General features: G+C 52.8%; 8 non-coding genes across 53 annotated transcripts in view; all 8 read right to left on the bottom strand.

The window, feature by feature from the left end:
* Positions 1–18,139, bottom strand: part of LOC149122944 (uncharacterized) — a 104,538-nt gene that overhangs the window by 77,309 nt on the left and 9,090 nt on the right. For 42 of the 46 annotated variants that reach the window (XR_016217231.1, XR_016217222.1, XR_016217226.1 and 39 more), the window contains 7 exons: positions 16,418–16,550; positions 13,760–13,892; positions 11,106–11,238; positions 8,542–8,673; positions 5,887–6,019; positions 3,231–3,362; positions 562–694 (listed from right to left, as the gene is read on the bottom strand). This is a non-coding gene — a transcript (uncharacterized LOC149122944). The remainder of the gene's footprint in view (positions 1–561; positions 695–3,230; positions 3,363–5,886; positions 6,020–8,541; positions 8,674–11,105; positions 11,239–13,759; positions 13,893–16,417; positions 16,551–18,139) is intronic. The other 4 variants (XR_016217232.1, XR_016217239.1, XR_016217258.1 and 1 more) reach the window with 2 other exon arrangements.
* On the bottom strand, positions 229–322 carry LOC127483995 (small nucleolar RNA SNORD116). Its single transcript, XR_007910778.1, has one exon. It is a non-coding gene; the product is annotated as a small nucleolar RNA SNORD116 (small nucleolar RNA).
* LOC127483996 (small nucleolar RNA SNORD116) lies at positions 2,897–2,990 on the bottom strand. The gene has a single exon (XR_007910779.1). It is a non-coding gene; the product is annotated as a small nucleolar RNA SNORD116 (small nucleolar RNA).
* Positions 5,554–5,647, bottom strand: LOC127483993 (small nucleolar RNA SNORD116). The gene has a single exon (XR_007910776.1). It is a non-coding gene; the product is annotated as a small nucleolar RNA SNORD116 (small nucleolar RNA).
* LOC127484015 (small nucleolar RNA SNORD116) lies at positions 8,207–8,300 on the bottom strand. The gene has a single exon (XR_007910798.2). It is a non-coding gene; the product is annotated as a small nucleolar RNA SNORD116 (small nucleolar RNA).
* LOC127484016 (small nucleolar RNA SNORD116) lies at positions 10,773–10,866 on the bottom strand. Its single transcript, XR_007910799.1, has one exon. It is a non-coding gene; the product is annotated as a small nucleolar RNA SNORD116 (small nucleolar RNA).
* LOC127483997 (small nucleolar RNA SNORD116) lies at positions 13,426–13,519 on the bottom strand. Its single transcript, XR_007910780.1, has one exon. It is a non-coding gene; the product is annotated as a small nucleolar RNA SNORD116 (small nucleolar RNA).
* On the bottom strand, positions 16,083–16,176 carry LOC127484003 (small nucleolar RNA SNORD116). The gene has a single exon (XR_007910786.1). It is a non-coding gene; the product is annotated as a small nucleolar RNA SNORD116 (small nucleolar RNA).

Raw genomic sequence — 18,139 nt, 5'->3', positions numbered from 1 at the left:
AATGAGCAGCGACTGGACCAGGGAAAACCACCAGGATTATGTTGCTGCCACATGACCCAATACCCCAAGACAGGGTGCGTTCAGGCAACAGATTAGTCACAGAACCCCAGGGTACAGCGAATGCCTCGAAAAACATCCTCCCACCCACAAAAACCCCATGGGTTTGGCAGAACCGCTACCCTGGATGTGGGCTATTACTGCCATAGTCCCTGCCAGAGGCAATGTGCTGGACCTCAGTCACGATGAGAACGACGGTTGTGAGTTCTCACTCATTTTGTTCAGCTTTTCCAAGGAATGTTTATGGGGGAGTCATCATCGATCCAAGCACATGCCAATGGGTGGGGTCCTCAACACTAAAGGCCTGGTGCTTCGTCAGCTGATCCACCAACCACCTCTGCAGCCCCGCAGAGTCCAGGGACACACCGCAGCACAAGGAGGACAGGTGGTCCAATGCAGAGGTGTGGCCCAGGCATGGCCTAAGGCTCCAGCAAGCATTCAGGTGTCTGTGGGGCTGTCAAGTGCTATGCCTTTGTCCCCAGGGTTGACCTTGGCCATGCTTACCGTCCTCAGAGATCCAGGAACTTCCCGCTCACCAAGAGCAGTTTGAATTCTAGCATCTTGTAGGGCCTCAAGTCCTCAGCAGAAGCACACTTCTTGCCACCCTGCACGGCCACGTTGACATCAGCAAGCAGTCCTGAGAAGTACACACAAACCACAGGCACGCTTGAGAAAACCAGAGCCCTGGCCTGCTCCGAGCTGCCGTACTAGGCTGATGTGGTGTCCTTAACCACAGCGTGCCCCTCAATTTTCATCCCTGAATCTTCCTTTCACTCAATATGTCTGCCCATGATGGGACTATGGTTATACAAGTTTCTCCTAAGTGGGCCTTGTGGGTTCTCAGCTTGCATTCTGAATTCTGGGATGATCTGAATGACAGTTTATATGCATCTGTATCCAAGGATGTGTCGGCCCTGCCAGGGGCCGACTGACCTTTGCCAGGACAGTTCTGGCATCCATGTACTGGTACTGCTTTGTTGGGTGTCTGAGTCTCTAACACCATGGGTGGACAACCACCTCAGGGCCAGAGTGACAAGGTCCACAGGCACTCTGCAAACCCATGTCAACTTCCAGGGAAAGAAAAAAACCACTTGTGCGATGCATGCTGCCCCCAGGATGTAAGACTCACAAAGGCCTTTGGGTCCTGGATCCTCTGCCAGTGTGGGGTGTTCTGAGAGTCCCCAGTCATGAGTATAATCACGACACCTCCTCAACAGCTCACAGAGTTTCTGTGTTGCAGCTGGAAAGGGCAAGAGACCCACTGCAAACACAGCCAACCTGGCACTTGCGCTCCTGCATCTCCCAATCTCATTTGTGTGTCAGTGGTCTCGCAGGTCTGCGCAGCCAGCAGGGGCCTTGCCCAGATGCACCCAGGGTCAGACATGACCCCCAGTGACCTCTCCCTAATTTCCTCTCCCTAATTGCCCTGACCCTTGCAAGCCCTCTGAATGTCCTGAAGTCAGCTCTGGGGAACATACAACCAGCCCTCAAACCCACTGAAGACTCAACCTCATACTAGCCAAACCAGAGGACTGTGCTACCCACGAGCAGCACAAATGAGCACTGACTGCACCAGGGAAAACCGAAAGGTTTATGATCCTGGCTCCATGACCCAATTGCCCAAGACAAGGTGTGTTCAGGCAGCTGATTATTCTCAGAATCTCAGGGAATAGCAAGTTTCCAAAAAAACAACCTCCATCCCCAGTAGACATTGAGGTTTCTCTGCTGGCCAAGACAATCTGGGCTCAGGCTCTGGGATTACAGGCACAGGAGCTAGGGGCATGAGTTATAGGGCCTGAAGTGTCCAGCAGCTGCTGTTGCAAGCTGAGGGAAGCTACCATACCCGAGGTCCTAACTCTCCTGATTATATAGTGTCACATCTCTGGTCCTGCTTTGGAGGCCCAGGTAAAGAGAGAAGTCCATTTCAAATAGTAGAAGTACAGTACCGTGTCCTTCGTGGCACAGATCTGCAAACCTGCTTCATCCATGATCAAGGTACTACAGATTACGCTGCACTCACACCCTCAGCTAAAGGGATCCCGCAAGATTGCTCACCTGTTATCCCTCCCACAAAGGAACCTTCAAAACTGCAGCCTATGTGTGCCCAAGCTCCACTGCATGATCAAAATATGACATTACTGGGGATCACCCTGGGTGATTCATGGAACACATGCTGCTGCACCTCAAGAACTTATAGCAACCATGCTCTCCAGGGTGTCCTTGAGCAAAACAATCCCTCTGTCCCTGTCATTTCCTTTGCACCCAGCCTAACAGCTGCTCCACTCTCAGACTCTCTCAAGAGAAAGGAACACAACTTTCATGCCAGGTTGACTCCTACCATCAGGTCACACAGGCACTACCGCCAAGTGTCAATGCCACACTCAAGGGGATGTCTGATCTCTTCAGACCATTGCAGAACTCTGCTGCCACATCAGACCACCAGCTCATAGACCTAAAGCTAGACAGGGGACCGGGCTTTGTGGGTCCAATTGGCCAACACGAGAAAACTTGATTCTGAGGCCTACCCCACAGGGACCAGGGACTTTGCCACACACAGCAGACCTTCGTGGGAAATAAGTGGCCTGGGCACATCCACACAATCAGACCCTGTACACCCTGCTACATCCTTCGCCACTGCTGCCCACGTGGGGAGCCGCCACGCAAACTCATAGCACCATTGCACAAGGCACTCTGCTGCCCAGAGCTACCAACTGAGAGATCGCCTTGCTGGCGCCGCTCAAATGGATCTTTCACCATGGGCACCCCCTGGATTGTGGAGGGAACTGCTACCCTGGACGTGGGCCCTCACTGCCATAGTCCCTGACAGAGGCAACGTGCTGGACCTCAGTCACGATGAGAACGACGGTTGTGAGTTCTCACTCATTTTGTTCAGCTTTTCCAAGGAATGTTTATGGGGGAGTCATCATCGATCCAAGCACATGCCAATGGGTGGGGCCCTCAACACCAAAGGCCTGGTGCTTCATCAGCTGCTCTGCCCAACCACCTCTGCAGCCCTCCAGAGTCCAGGGATACACCCCAGCCCAGGAGGACAGATGGTCCACTGCAGAGGTGTGGCCGAAGTGTGGCCAAAGTCTCCAGGGAGCATACAGGTGTCTGCGGGGCTGTTAAGAGCTATGACCTTTGTCCCCAGGGTTGACCTTGGCCATGCTTACCGTCCTCAGAGATCCAGGAACTTCCTACTCAACAAGGGCAGTTTGAATTCTAGTGTCTTGTAGGGCCTCAAGTTCTCAGCAGAAGCACATTTCTTCCCACCTGCACGGCCACACTGACATCAGCAAGCGGTCCTGAGAAGTACACACAAAACCACAGGGACACTTGAGAAAATGAGATCCCTGGCCGAGCCAGGGTTAGGCTGCCCGTGGTGACCCGTGCCATCGCACCCCCCCTCAGTTTCATTCCTGAAGCTTCCTTACACACAAGCCAGTCTGTCCATGATGGGACTATGGGCACACAAGTTTCTCCTGAGTAGGCCTTTGTGGGTTATCAGCTTGAGTTCTAAATTCTGGGAAGATGTGAGTGATGGTATATATGTGTCTGTGTCCCTAGTATGTTTTGGTCATGCCATCGGTGACCATTTTCTGGACAGGTTTGACATCTACCTGCTGGCACTGCTTTGCTGGGGGTCTGAGCCTTTAATACCGTGGATGGGCACTGACATTTGGCACAGAGTGAAAATTTCCACGCGCACCCCAAAACCCGTGGCAACTTCCAGGGAAAGAAAGGACCACTTTGTGAGGCACACTGCCTCATAGGACCTGAGACACAGTCTGGCCTTTGGTCGCCTAGAACCTCTGCCAGGTGTGGGGTGCTCTGAGAGTCACCAGGAGTGAGTATGATCACAGGAGCTCCTCCACAGCTGCTCTGGTTTCTGTGTTGCGGCAGCAAAGAGCAAGAAACTCACTGCAAACACAGCCAACCTAGAACTTCCGCTCCTGCATCTTCCAATCTCATTTGTGTGTCAGTGGTCTCCCAGGCCTGGGCAGCCAGCAGGGGCTTTGCCCCGATGCACCCAGGGTCAAACTTGACCCCCAGTGACCTCTCCCTAATTGCCTCTCCCTAATAGCCCCAACCCTGCCAAGTCCTCCGAATGTCCTGAAGTCAGCTCAGCGGAACAGGCTACCGGGCCACAAACCCATTGAAGATTCAACCTGACACCTGCCAACCCAGAGGACTTCAATACCCACATCTAGCACAAGGGAGTACCCACCAGAGCAGGGAAACCCACCAGGATTATGTCCCTGCCACATGACCCAATCCCCCAAGTCAGGGTGCAGTCAGGCAGCAGATTAGTCTCAGAACCTCAGGGTACAGCAAATGCCTCTAAAAACATCCTCCCATCTACAAGACATCGAGCTATCTCTGCTGGCCAAGACAATCTGGGCTCGGGCTTCAGGATTACAGGCACAGGAGCCAGGGGCATGAGTTACAGGGCCTGAGGAGTCCAGCAGCTGCTGCTGCAAGCTGAGGGAAGCCACCATGCCCAAGGTCCTAACTCTCCTGAGTTAACTGTGTCACTTCACTGTTCCTGCATTGGAAGCACAGGTAAAGAGAGATGTCCATTTCAAAAGGATCAGCACAGTACCTGAGCCTTTGTAGCAGAGTCCTGCAAACATTCTTCATTCAAGCTCAAGAGTACAAAAGATTTCGTGGCACTCAAACCCTCAGCAAAGGGATCCCGGCTCATTACTTGCCTGGAATCCCTCAATGAAGGCACCAACCTAAATGCACCAGATGTGTGCCAAGCTCCACTGCAGGATCTATCTCTGACATCACCAAGGATAATCCTGAGTATTCCACAGAGAATCTGGTGCCACACATCGAGAACGCACAGCAACCATGCTCACCAGGGTGTCCTCAGAGACAACCCATCCCATTGTCCCTGTCATTTCCTTTGCACCCAGCCCAAGAGACACTCTACTCTGCCGAAGACTCTCCCAAGAGAAGCAGAACAACTTTCATGCCAGGTTGACTCCTACCACCAGGTCACACAGGCACTACCGCCAAGTGTCAATGCCACACTCAAGGGGATGTCTGATCTCTTCAGACCATTGCAGAACTCTGCTGCCACATCAGACCACCAGCTCATAGACCTAAAGCTAGACCGGGGACCAGGCTTCGTGGGTCCAATTGGCCAAGATGAGAAGACTTGATTCTGAGATCTACCCCACAGGGACCAGGGTCTTTGCCACACACAGCAGACCTTCGTGGGATATAAGTGGCCTGGGCACATCCACACAATCAGACCCTGTACACCCTGCTACATCCTTCACCACTGCTGCCCACATGGATAGCTGCCAAGCAAACTCACAGCACCATTGCACAAGGCACTCTGCTGCCCATATGGACAACTGAGTGATTGCTTTCCTGAGCCACACGAATGGACCTTTCATCTTAGGCACACCCTGGGTTGTGGAGAGAACTGCTACCCTAATCGTGGGCCCTCACTGCCATAGTCCCTGCCAGAGGCAACGTGCTGGACCTCAGTCACGATGAGAATGACGGTTGTGAGTTCTCACTCATTTTGTTCAGCTTTTCCAAGGAATGTTTATGGGGGAGTCATCATCGATCCAAGCACATGCCAATGGGTGGGGCCCTCAACACCAAAGGCCTGGTGCTTCATCAGCTGCTCCGCCCAACCACCTCTGCAGCCCTCCAGAGTCCAGGGATACACCCCAGCGCAGGAGGACAGACGGTCCACTGCAGAGGTGTGGCCCAGGCGTGGCCAAAGTCTCCAGCAAGCATACAGGTGTCTGTGGGGCTGTCAAGTGCTATGCCTTTGTCCCCAGTGCTGGTCTTGGCCATGCTTACCGTCCTCAGAGATCCAGGAACTTCCTTCTCACCAAGGGCAGTTTGAATTCTAGTGTCTTGTAGGGCCTCAAGTTCTCAGCAGAAGCACACTTCTTCCCGCCCTGCATGGCCACATCAACGTCAGCGAGCCGTCCTGTGACGTATACACAAACCACAAGCACACTTGAGGAAACCTGATCCCTGGCCTGTTCCAAGCTGCCACGCTAGGCTGCTGTGGTGTCAAGCACCACAGCGCGTCCCATCAATCTTCATCCCTGAGGCTTCCTGTCATTGAACCTGTCTGTCCATGATTGACAAGGCCTACACAAGCTTCTCCTGAATAGGCCCTAGTGGGTTCTCAGCTGGAGTTCTACATTCTGGGAAGATGCGTGAGATGCTATATGTGCATCTGTGTCCCAAGTGTGTGTTGGTCCTGCCACCGGTGACATTTGCCAGGACAGTTTTTGCATATACTGGCAGGCACTACTTAGCTGGGGGTCTGAGCCTTTAATACCGTGGATGCACACTGACATCTTGCCCAGAGTGACAAGTTCCATGGGCACCCCGAAAAACCCGCAGATACTTCCAGGGAAGAAAGCAACGCTTGTGTGATGCATGCTGCCCCCCAGGACCTCAGACTCAGTCATGTCTTTGGTCACCTGGAACCTCTGCCAGGTGTGGGGTACCCTGCACAGTCCCAAGTCGTGAGTAGGCTCAGGGAACTTCCTCAACAGCAGCCCAGGGGTTCTTTGTGTGGCCGGAAAGAGCAAGACACTCACTGCAAACACAGCCAACCTAGCACTTGCGCTCCTGCATCTCCCAATCTCATTTGTGTGCCAGTGGCCTCACAGGTCCAGGTGGCCAACAGGGGCTTTGCCCAGATGCACCCAGGGTGAGAATGGACCCCCAGTCACCACTCCCTCATTGCCCTGACCCTGGCTAGACCTCTGAATGTCCTGAAGTCAGCTCAGGAGAACATGCAACCGGGCCACAAACCCACCGAAGATTCAACCTCACACCTGCCAACCAGGAGTACGGCTCTACTCTCAACCAGACAAGTGAGCACCAGCGGACCAGGGAAAACCAAAAGCTTTATGTCCCTGGCTCCATGACTCAATTGCCCATGACAGAGTAAGTTCAGGTGCAGAATAGTCTCAGAACCCCAGGGTACAGCAAGTTTCCGGAAAAACAACTTCCAACCCCATTAGACATCGAGGTTTCTCTACTGGCCAAGACAATCTTGGCTCAGGCTCCAGGATTGCAGGCACAGGAGCCAGGGGCATGAGTTATAGGCCCTGAAGTGTTAGCAGCTGCTGTTGCAAGCTGAGAGAAGCCACCATGTCCAAGGTCCTAACTCTCCTGAAATGACTGCGTCACATCACTGGTCTTGTCTCTGCAGTCCAGGTAAAAGGGGTTTGTGCATTTCAATTAAGAGAAGCATTGTACCCGGGCCTTCTAGCACAGACCTGCAAACCCGCTTCATCCATGGGCAAGAGTACAACAGATTACGTGGCACTCACACCCTCAGCAAAGTGATCCCGGCACATTACTTGCCTAGAATCCCACCAAGGCACCAACCAAATTGTACCAGTCGTGTGCCTAAACTCTACTGCATGATCAAACTGTGACATCACTGGGAATCACTCTGGGAGCTCCAAGGATTAACCTTCTTCCCGGCCACGAGAACTCACAGCAATCATGCTCACCAGGGTGTCCTCAGAGACAACCCATCCCATTGTCCCTGTCATTTCCTTTGCACCCAGCCCAAGAGCCACTCTACTCTGTGGAAGGCTCTTCCAAGAGAAGCAGAACAACATTCATGCCAGGTTGACTCCTACCACCAGGTCACACAGGCACTAACACCAAGTGTCAATGCCACACTCAAGGGGATGTCTGATCTCTTCAGAGCCCACAGGCACTGTGCTACCACATCAATCCACCAGCTGAGAGACCTAATGCTAGCCAGGTGACCAGGCTTTGTGTGTCTGTTGGCAAAGAAGAGGAGCACACAGTTCCAGGAACCACTGCATAAAAAACAAGGACCTAAGCCACACTTATCAGACCTTAGAGGTTTTAACCTGGCTCCACATCCATCCACACAATCAGACCGTGCACACCCAGTTGCATACTTCACCACTGCTGCCCATGTTGGGAACCGCCACGCAAACTCCCAGCACCACTGCACCAGGCACTCTGCTGCCCAGAGCGGCTGAATGAGAGATCACCTTGCTGGCGCCGCTCAAATGGATCTTTCACCATGGGCACCCCCTGGGTTCTGGAGAGAACTGCTACCCTAATCGTGGGCCCTCACTGCCATAGTCCCTGCCAGAGGCAATGTGCTGGACCTCAGTCACGATGAGAACGACGGTTGTGAGTTCTCACTCATTTTGTTCAGCTTTTCCAAGGAATGTTTATGGGGGAGTCATCATTGATCCAAGCACATGCCAATGGGTGGGGCCTGCAACACCAAAGGCCTAGTACTTCATCAGCTGCTCCGCCCAACCACCTCTGCAGCCCTTCAGAGTCCAGGGATACCCCCCAATGCAAGGAGGACAGGCAGAACACTACAGAGGTGTGGCACAGGTGCAGCCAAGGCCTCCATCGAGCATACAAAAGCCTGCTGGCCTGTGAAGTACTATGGGCTTTGTCCCCAGGATTGGCCCTGGAAATGCTTACCATCTTCAGAGATCCAGGAGCTTCCCGCTCACCAAGGGCAGTTTGAATTCTATTGTCTTGTAGGGCCTTAAGTCCTCAGCTGAAGCACAATTCTTCCCACCTGCACGGCCACGCTGACATCAGCAAGCAGTCCTGAGAAGTACACACAAACCACAGGCACGCTTGAGGAAAACAGATCCATGGCCTGCTCTGACCTGCAATGCTTAGGATGACCCTGGTCTTGCGCCACAGCACATCCCCTCAGTCTTCATCTCTGAACCTTCCTTTCACACAAGCCAGTCTGTCCATGATGAACTCTGGTTATACAAGTTTCTCTTGAGTGTGCTGCTGTGGGTTCTCAGCTTGAGTTCTGAATTCTGGGAAGTTGCGAGTTATGGTACATAAGTGTCCATGTCCCTAGTGTGTATTGGTCCTGCCATTGATGACCTTTGCCTGAACATTTTTGGCATCTACCTGCCGGCACTGCTTTGCTGGTGTCTGAGCCTTCAATATCATGATGGGCACCGACATCTGGCCAGAGTGACAAGGTCTACAGGAACCCCACAAACTCGTGAGGGCATCCAGGGAAAGAAAGAACCGCTGTGCAAGGCATACTACCTCATAGGACCTGAGACACAGTCAGGCCTTTGGTCGCCTAGAACCTCTGCCAGGTGTGGGGTACCCTGTACAGTCCTCAGTCATGAATATGATCAGGGGACATCCTCAATAGCTGCCCAAGCTTTCTGTGTTCTGGCCGGAAACAACAAGAGCACCACTGCAAACACAGCCAACCTCGCACTTGTGCTCTTAAATCTCCCAATCTCATTTGTGTGTCAGTGGTCACGCAGGTCTGGGAGGCCAGCAGTGGCTTTGCCTAGATGCACCCAGGGTCAGACTTGACCCCCAGTGACCTCTCGCTAATTGCCTGTCCTTTATCGCCCCATCCCTGACAAGCCCTCCAAATGTCTGAAATCAGCTCAGGGGAACATGCAACCGGCCCTCAAACCCACCGAAGATTCAACCTCACACCTGCCAACACAGAGGACTGTACTACCCATGACCAGAACTAGTGAGCACCTACCAGACCAGGGAAATCTGACAGGTTTATGTCCCTGGCCCCATTACCAAACCCCCAAAGAAAAGGTGTGTTAGGGAGCAGATTAGTCTCAGAACCCCAGGGTACAGCAAAAGCCCTGGAAAAACAACCTCTAACCTCAGCAGACATTGAGGTTTCTCTGCTCGCCAAGACTATCTGGGCTCAGGCTCTGGGATTACAGGCACAGGAGCCAGGGATATGAGTTATAGGCCCTGAAGTGTCCAGCAGCTGCTGTTGCAAGCTGAGAGAAGCCACCACGCCCGGGGTCCAAACTCTCCAGATTATACACTGTCACATCACTGGTACTGTATTGGAGTCTCCGGCAAAGAGAGAAGTCCATTTCAAATAGAAGTAGAGTACCGTGTCCTTTGAGAAACAGAACTGCTTCATCCATGATCAAGAGTACTACAGATTATGCTGCACTGACACCCTTAGCAAAGGGATCACATAAGATTGCTAGCCTATTATCCCTCCCACCAAGTAACCTTCAAATGCACCAGACGTGTGCAGAAGCTCTACGGTATGGTCAAAATATGACATTACTGCGGTTCATTCTGCGAACTCCAAAGAATACCCTTCTGCCCTGCTTTGAGAACTCACAGCAACCATGCTCACCAGGGTTTCCTCGGAGACAACCCATCCCATTGTCCCTGTCAATTCCTTTGAACCAAGCCCAAGAACTACCCCACTCTGTGGAAGACACTCCCAAGAGAAGGGAACACACAATCATGCCAGGTTGACTCCTACCACCAGGTCACACAGGCACTACCGCCAAGTGTCAATGCCACACTCAAGGGGATGTCTGATCTCTTCAGAGCCCTGCGGCAGACTACTACCACTTCAGAACACAAGCAGAGAGACCTAATGCACCCAACAGACCCTTGAGGTAAACAGTTGGCCTGGGCACATCCACACAATCAGACCTTGCACACCCTGCTGCATCCTTCACCACTGCTGCCCACATGGGTAACCGCCATGCAAACTCCCAGCACCACTGCACCAGGCACTCTGCTGCCCAGAGCTACCAACTGAGAGATCGCCTTGCTGGCGCCGCTCAAATGGATCTTTCACCATGGGCACCCCCTGGGTTGTGGAGGGAACTGCTACCCTGGACGTGGACCCTCACTGCCATAGTCCCTGCCAGAGGCAACGTGCTGGAGTTCAGTCACGATGAGAACGACGGTTGTGAGTTCTCACTCATTTTGTTCAGCTTTTCCAAGGAATGTTTATGGGGGAGTCATCATTGATCCAAGCACATGCCAAGGTGCGAGACCTTCAACATACAAAGCCTGGCGCTTCGTCAGCTGCTCAGTCCAACCACCTTCCCAGCCCTGCAGAATCCAGGGATACCCCCCAATGCAAGGAGGACAGGTGGTCCATTGCAGAGGTGTGGCCCAACCGTGGTCAAATGCACAGTGAGCATACAGCTCTCTGTGGGCTGTGAGGTGCTAAGGGCTTTGTCTCCAGGGTTGGCCCTGGAAATGCTTACCATCCTAGGAGATCCGGGAGCTTCCTGCTCACCAAGGGCAGTTTGAATTCTATTGTCTTGTAGGGCCTTAAGTCCTCAGCAGAAGCACACTTCTTCCCACCCTTCACAGCCAAATTGACAACAGCAAATGGTCCTGAGAAGTACACACAAAACCACGGGGACACTTGAGAAAATGAGAGCCCGGGCCAAGCCACGGTTAGGCTGCCTGTGGTGACCCCTGCCACCGCGCCCCCTCAGTTTCATTCCTGAAGCTTCCTTACACACAAGCCAGTCTGTCCATGATGGGACTATGGGCACATAAGTTTCTCCTGAGTAGGCCTTTGTGGGTTATCAGCTTGAGTTCTAAATTCTGGGAAGATGTGAGTGATGGTATATATGTGTCTGTGTCCCTAGCATGTTTTGGTCATGCCATCGGTGACCATTTTCTGGACAGGTTTGACATCTACCTGCCGGCACTGCTTTGCTGGGGGTCTGAGCCTTTAATACCGTGGATGGGCACTGACATTTGGCACAGAGTGAAAATTTCCACGCGCACCCCAAAACCCGTGGCAACTTCCAGGGAAAGAAAGGACCACTTTGTGAGGCACACTGCCTCATAGGACCTGAGACACAGTCTGGCCTTTGGTCGCCTAGAACCTCTGCCAGGTGTGGGGTGCTCTGAGAGTCACCAAGTGAGTATGATCACAGGAGCTCCTCCACAGCTGCTCCGGTTTCTGTGTTGCGGCAGCAAAGAGCAAGAGACTCACTGCAAACACAGCCAACCTAGAACTTCCGCTCCTGCATCTTCCAATCTCATTTGTGTGTCAGTGGTCTCCCAGGCCTGGGCAGCCAGCAGGGGCTTTGCCCCGATGCACCCAGGGTCAAACTTGACCCCCAGTGACCTCTCCCTAATTGCCTCTCCCTAATAGCTCCAACTCTGCCAAGTCCTCCGAATGTCCTGAAGTCAGCTCAGTGGAACAGGCTACCGGGCCACAAACCCATTGAAGATTCATTCAACCTGACACCTGCCAACCCAGAGGACTTCAATACCCACATCTAGCACAAGGGAGTACCCACCAGAGCAGGGAAACCCACCAGGATTATGTCCCTGCCACATGACCCAATCCCCCAAGTCAGGGTGCAGTCAGGCAGCAGATTAGTCTCAGAACCTCAGGGTACAGCAAATGCCTCTAAAAACATCCTCCCATCCAAAGACATCGAGCTATCTCTGCTGGCCATGACAATCTGGGCTCGGGCTCCAGGATTACAGGCACAGGAGCCAGGGGCATGAGTTACAGGGCCTGAGGAGTCCAGCAGCTGCTGCTGCAAGCTGAGGGAAGCCACCATGCCCAAAGTCCTAACACTCCTGAAATAACTGCGTCACTTCACTGTTCCTGCATTGGAAGCACAGGTAAAGGGAGATGTCCATTCCAAAAGGATCAGCACAGTATCCGAGCCTTTGTAGCAGAGTCCTGCAAACATTCTTCATTCAAGCTCAAGAGTACAAAAGATTTCGTGACACTCACACCCTCAGCAAAGGGATCCCGGGACATTACTGGCCTAGAATCCCACCAAGGCACCAACCAAATTGTACCAGTCGTGTGCCCAAACTCTACTGCATGAAGAAGCTCTGACATCACTGGGAATCACCCTGGGAGCTCCAAGGATTAACCTTCTTCCCGGCCATGAGAACTCACAGCAATCATGCTCACCAGGGTGTCCTTGAGCAAACCCATCCCATTGTCCCTGTCATTTCCTTTGCACCCAGCCCAAGAGACACTCTACTCTGCCGAAGAATCTCCCAAGAGAAGGGAACACAACATTCATGCCAGGTTAACTCCTACCACCAGGTCATCAGGCACTACCACCAAGTGTCAATGCCATATAAAGGGGATGCCTGATCTCTTGAGACCATTGCAGAACTCTGCTGCCACATCAGACCACCAGCTCATAGACCTAAAGCTAGACAGGGGACCGGGCTTCGTGGGTCCAATTGGCCAAGACGAAAAGACTTGATTCTGAGACCTACCCCACAGGGACCAGGGTCTTTGCCACATGCAGGAGACCCTCGTGGGAAACAAGTGGCCTGGGCACATCCACACAATCAGACCCTGTACACCCTGCTACATCCTTCACCACTGTTTCCCACATGGATAGCTGCCAAGCAAACTCACAGCACCATTGCACAAGGCACTCTGCTGCCCATATGGACAACTGAGTGATTGCCTTCCTGAGCCACACGAATGGACCTTTCAACTTAGGCACACCCTGGGTTGTGGAGAGAACTGCTACCCTAATCGTGGGCCCTCACTGCCATAGTCCCTGCCAGAGGCAATGTGCTGGACCTCAGTCACGATGAGAACGACGGTTGTGAGTTCTCACTCATTTTGTTCAGCTTTTCCAAGGAATGTTTATGGGGGAGTCATCATCGATCCAAGCACATGCCAATGGGTGGGGCCCTCAACACCAAAGGCCTGGTGCTTCATCAGCTGCTCCGCCCAACCACCTCTGCAGCCCTGCAGAGTCCAGGGATACACCCCAGCGCAGGAGGACAGACGGTCCACTGCAGAGGTGTGGCCCAGGCGTGGCCAAAGTCTCCAGCAAGCATACAGGTATCTGTGGGGCTGTTAACAGCTATGACCTTTGCCTCCAGGGTTGACCTTGGCTATGCTTACCGTCCTCTTTGATCCAGGAACTTCCCGCACACCAAGGGCAGTTTGAATTCTAGTGTCTTGTAGGGCCTCAAGTTCTCAGCAGAAGTACACTTCTTCCCGCCCTGCACGGCTTCGTCGACATCAGCGACCGGTCCTGTGACGTATACACAAACCACAAGCACACTTGAGGAAACCAGACCCCTGGCCTGTTCCAAGCTGCCACGCTAGGCTGCTGTGGTGTCAAGCACCACAGCGCGTCCCATCAATCTTCATCCCTGAGGCTTCCTGTCATCGAACCTGTCTGTCCATGATGTGACAAGGCCTACACAAGCTTCTTCTGAATAGGCCCTAGTGGGTTCTCAGCTGGAGTTCTACATTCTGGGAAGATGCGTGTGATGTTATATGTGCATCTGTGTCCCAAGTGTGTGTTGGTCCTGCCACCGGTGACATTTGCCAGGACAGTTTTTGCATATACTGGCAGGCACTACTTAGCTGGGGGTCTGAGCCTTTAATACCGTGGATGCACACTGACATCCTGCCCAGAGTGACAAGTTCCATGGGCACCCCGAAAAACCCGCAGATACTTCCAGGGAAAGAAAGCAACGCTTGTGTGATGCATGCTGCCCCCCAGGACCTCAGACTCAGTCATGTCTTTGGTCACCTGGAACCTCTGCCAGGTGTGGGGTACCCTGCACAGTCCCAAGTCGTGAGTAGGCTCAGGGAACTTCCTCAACAGCAGCCCAGGGGTTCTTTGTGTGGCCGGAAAGAGCAAGACACTCACTGCAAACACAGCCAACCTAGCACTTGCACCTCTGCATCTCGCAATCTCATTTGTGTGCCAGTGGCCTCACAGGTCCAGGTGGCCAACAGGGGCTTTGCCCAGATGCACCCAGGGTGAAAATGGACCCCCAGTCACCTCTCCCTCATTGCCCTGACCCTGGCTAGACCTCTGAATGTCCTGAAGTCAGCTCAGGAGAACATGCAACCGGGCCACAAACCCACCGAAGATTCAACCTCACACCTGCCAACCAGGAGTACGGCTCTACTCTCAACCAGACAAGTGAGCACCAGAAGACCAGGGAAAACTAAAAGGTTTATGTCCCTGGCTCCATGACCCAATCCCCCAAGACAGGGTGCGTTCAGGCAGCAGAATAGACTCAGAACCCCAGGGTACTGCAAGTTTCCGGAAAAACAACTTTCAACCACATTAGAAATCAAGGTTTCCCTACTGGCCAGGACAATCTTGGCTCAGGCTCCAGGACTGCAGGCACAGGAGCCAGGGGCATGAGTTATAGGCCCTGAAGTGTTAGCACCTGCTGTTGCAAGCTGAGAGAAGCCACCATGTCCAAGGTCCTAACTCTTCTGAAATAACTGCGTCACATCACTGGTCCTGCCTCTGAAGTCCAGGTAAAGGGGGTTTCGTCCATTTCAAATAGGAGAAGCACAGTACCCAGACCTTTGTGGCACAGTCCAGCAAACCTGCTTCATCCATGGGCAAGAGTACAACAGATTACGTGGCACTCACACCCTCAGCAAAGGGATTCTGACGCATTACTTGCCTAGAATCCCACCAAGGCACCAACAAAATTGTACCAGTCGTGTGCCCAAACTCTACTGCATAATCAAACTGTAACATCACTGGGAATCACCCAGGGAGCTCCAAGGATTAACCTTCTGCCTGGCCACGAGAACTCACAGCAACCATGCTCACCAGGGTTTCCTCAGAGACAACCCATCCCATTGTCCCTGTCATTTCCTTTGCACCCAGCCCAAGAGCCACTCTACTCTGTGGAAGACTGTCCCAAGAGAAGGGAAAAGAACAGTCATGCCAGGTTGACACCTAACACCAGGTCACACAGGCACTACCGCCAAGTGTCAATGCCACACTCAAGGGGATGTCTGACTCTTCAGAGCCCTGCGGCACTCTGCTGCCACATCAGACCACCAGCTGAGAGACCTAATGCTAGCCAGGCGACCAGGATAGGTATCTCCTGTTGGCCAGGTAGAGGACCACCCGATTCTGAGACCCACTCCACAGACAACCAGGGCCTCGACCACACCCAGCAGACCCTCGAGTTGAATACATGGCCTGGGTTCATCCACACAATCCGAACCTGCACACCCTGTTGCATCCTTCAACGCTGCTGCCCACGTGGGGACCTGCCACACAAACTCACTTCACCAATGAACAAGGCAATCTTCTGCCCAGAGCAGACAACTGAGGGATCGTCCCCCTGGGGCTGCTCTAATGGACCTTTCACCATGAGCACTCCATGGGTTTGACAGAAACATTACCCTGGTAGTGGGCCATTATTGCCATAGTCCCTGCCAGAGGCAATGTGCTGGACCTCAGTCACGATGAGAACGACGGTTGTGAGTTCTCACTCATTTTGTTCAGCTTTTCCAAGGAATGTTTATGGGGGAGTCATCATTGATCCAAGCACATGCCAATGGGTGGGGCCTGCAACACCAAAGGCCTGGTGCTTTATCAGCTGCTCTGCTTGACCACCTTCCGAGGTCCATAGTCTCCAGGGACATGCCACAAGGCAAAGAGGACAGGCAGAACACTCCAGAGGTGTGGCACAGGTGCAGCCAAGGCCTCCATCGAGCATGCAAAAGCCTGCTGGCCTGTGAAGTACTATGGGCTTTGTCCCCAGATTTGGCCCTGGAAATGCTTACCATCCTCAGAGATCCAGGAGCTTGCCGCTCACCAAGGGCAGTTTGAATTCTATTGTCTTGTAGGGCCTCAAGTCCTCAGCAGAAGCACACTTCTTGCCACCCTGCACGGCCACGTTAACATCAGCAAGCAGTCCTGAGAAGTACACACAAACCCACAGGCACGCTTGAGAAAAACAGAGCCATGGCCTGCTCTGACCTGCAATGCTTAGGATGCCCCTGCTCCCTGCGCAACAGCACATCCCCTCAATCTTCATCTATGAACCTTCCTTTCACACAAGCCAGTCTGTCCATGATGAACTCTGGTTATACAAGTTTCTCTTGAGTGTGCTGCTGTGGGTTCTCAGCTTGAGTTCTGAATTCTGGGAAGTTGCGAGTTATGGTACATAAGTGTCCATGTCCCTAGTGTGTATTGGTCCTGCCATCAATGACTTTGCCTGAACATTTTTGGCATCTACCTGCCAGCACTGCTTTGCTGGTGTCTGAGCCTTCAATATCATGATGGGCACTGACATCTGGCCCAGAGTGACAAGGTCCACAGAAACCCACACATTTGTGGCAGCTAACAGGGAAAGAAAGGACTGCTGTGCAAGGCATACTACCTCATAGGACCTGAGACACAGTCAGGCCTTTGGTCGCCTAGAACCTCTGCCAGGTGTGGGGTACCCTGCACAGTCCTCAGTCATGAATATGATCAGGGGACATCCTCAATAGCTGCCCAGGATTTCTGTGTTCTGGCCGGAAACAGCAAGAGCACCACTGCAAACACAGCCAACCTCGCACTTGTGCTCTTAAATCTCCCAATCTCATTTGTGTGTCAGTGGTCACGCAGGTCTGGGAGGCCAGCAGTGGCTTTGCCTAGATGCACCCAGGGTCAGACTTGACCCCCAGTGACCTCTCGCTAATTGCCTGTCCTTTATCACCCCATCCCTGACAAGCCCTCCAAATGTCTGAAATCAGCTCAGGGGAACATGCAACCGGCCCTCAAACCCACCGAAGATCCAACCTCACACCTGCCAACACAGAGGACTGTACTACCCATGACCAGAACTAGTGAGCACCTACCAGACCAGGGAAATCTGACAGGTTTATGTCCCTGGCCCCATTACCAAACCCCCAAAGAAAAGGTGTGTTAGGGAGCAGATTAGTCTCAGAACCCCAGGGTACAGCAAAAGCCCTGGAAAAACAACCTCTAACCTCAGCAGACATTGAGGTTTCTCTGCTCGCCAAGACTATCTGGGCTCAGGCTCTGGGATTACAGGCACAGGAGCCAGGGATATGAGTTATAAGCCCTGAAGTGTCCAGCAGCTGCTGTTGCAAGCTGAGGGAAGCCACCACGCCCGAGGTCCTAACTCTCCTGATTATACACTGTCACATCACTGGTACTGTATTGGAGTCTCCGGCAAAGAGAGAAGTCCATTTCAAATAGAAGTAGAGTACCGTGTCCTTCGAGAAACTGAATTGCAAACCTGCTTCATCCATGATCAAGAGTACTACAGATTATGCTGCACAAACACCCTCAGCAAAGGGATCCCGGAAGATTGCTCGCCTATTATCCCTCTCACCAAGTAACCTTCACAAATGCACAAGACGTGTGCACAAGCTCTACTGTTTAGTCAAAATATGACATTACTGCGGTTCATTCTGCGAACTCCAAAGAATACCCTTCTGCCCTGCCTTGAGAACTCACAGCAACCATGCTCACCAGGGTTTCCTTGGAGACAA

Source organism: Oryctolagus cuniculus, chromosome 12 (assembly GCF_051225735.1).
Source record: "Oryctolagus cuniculus isolate XC-2025 breed Fujian yellow rabbit chromosome 12, ASM5122573v1, whole genome shotgun sequence".
Taxonomy (NCBI): domain Eukaryota; kingdom Metazoa; phylum Chordata; class Mammalia; order Lagomorpha; family Leporidae; genus Oryctolagus; species Oryctolagus cuniculus.
This window is presented reverse-complemented; position numbering and strand designations above follow the sequence as displayed.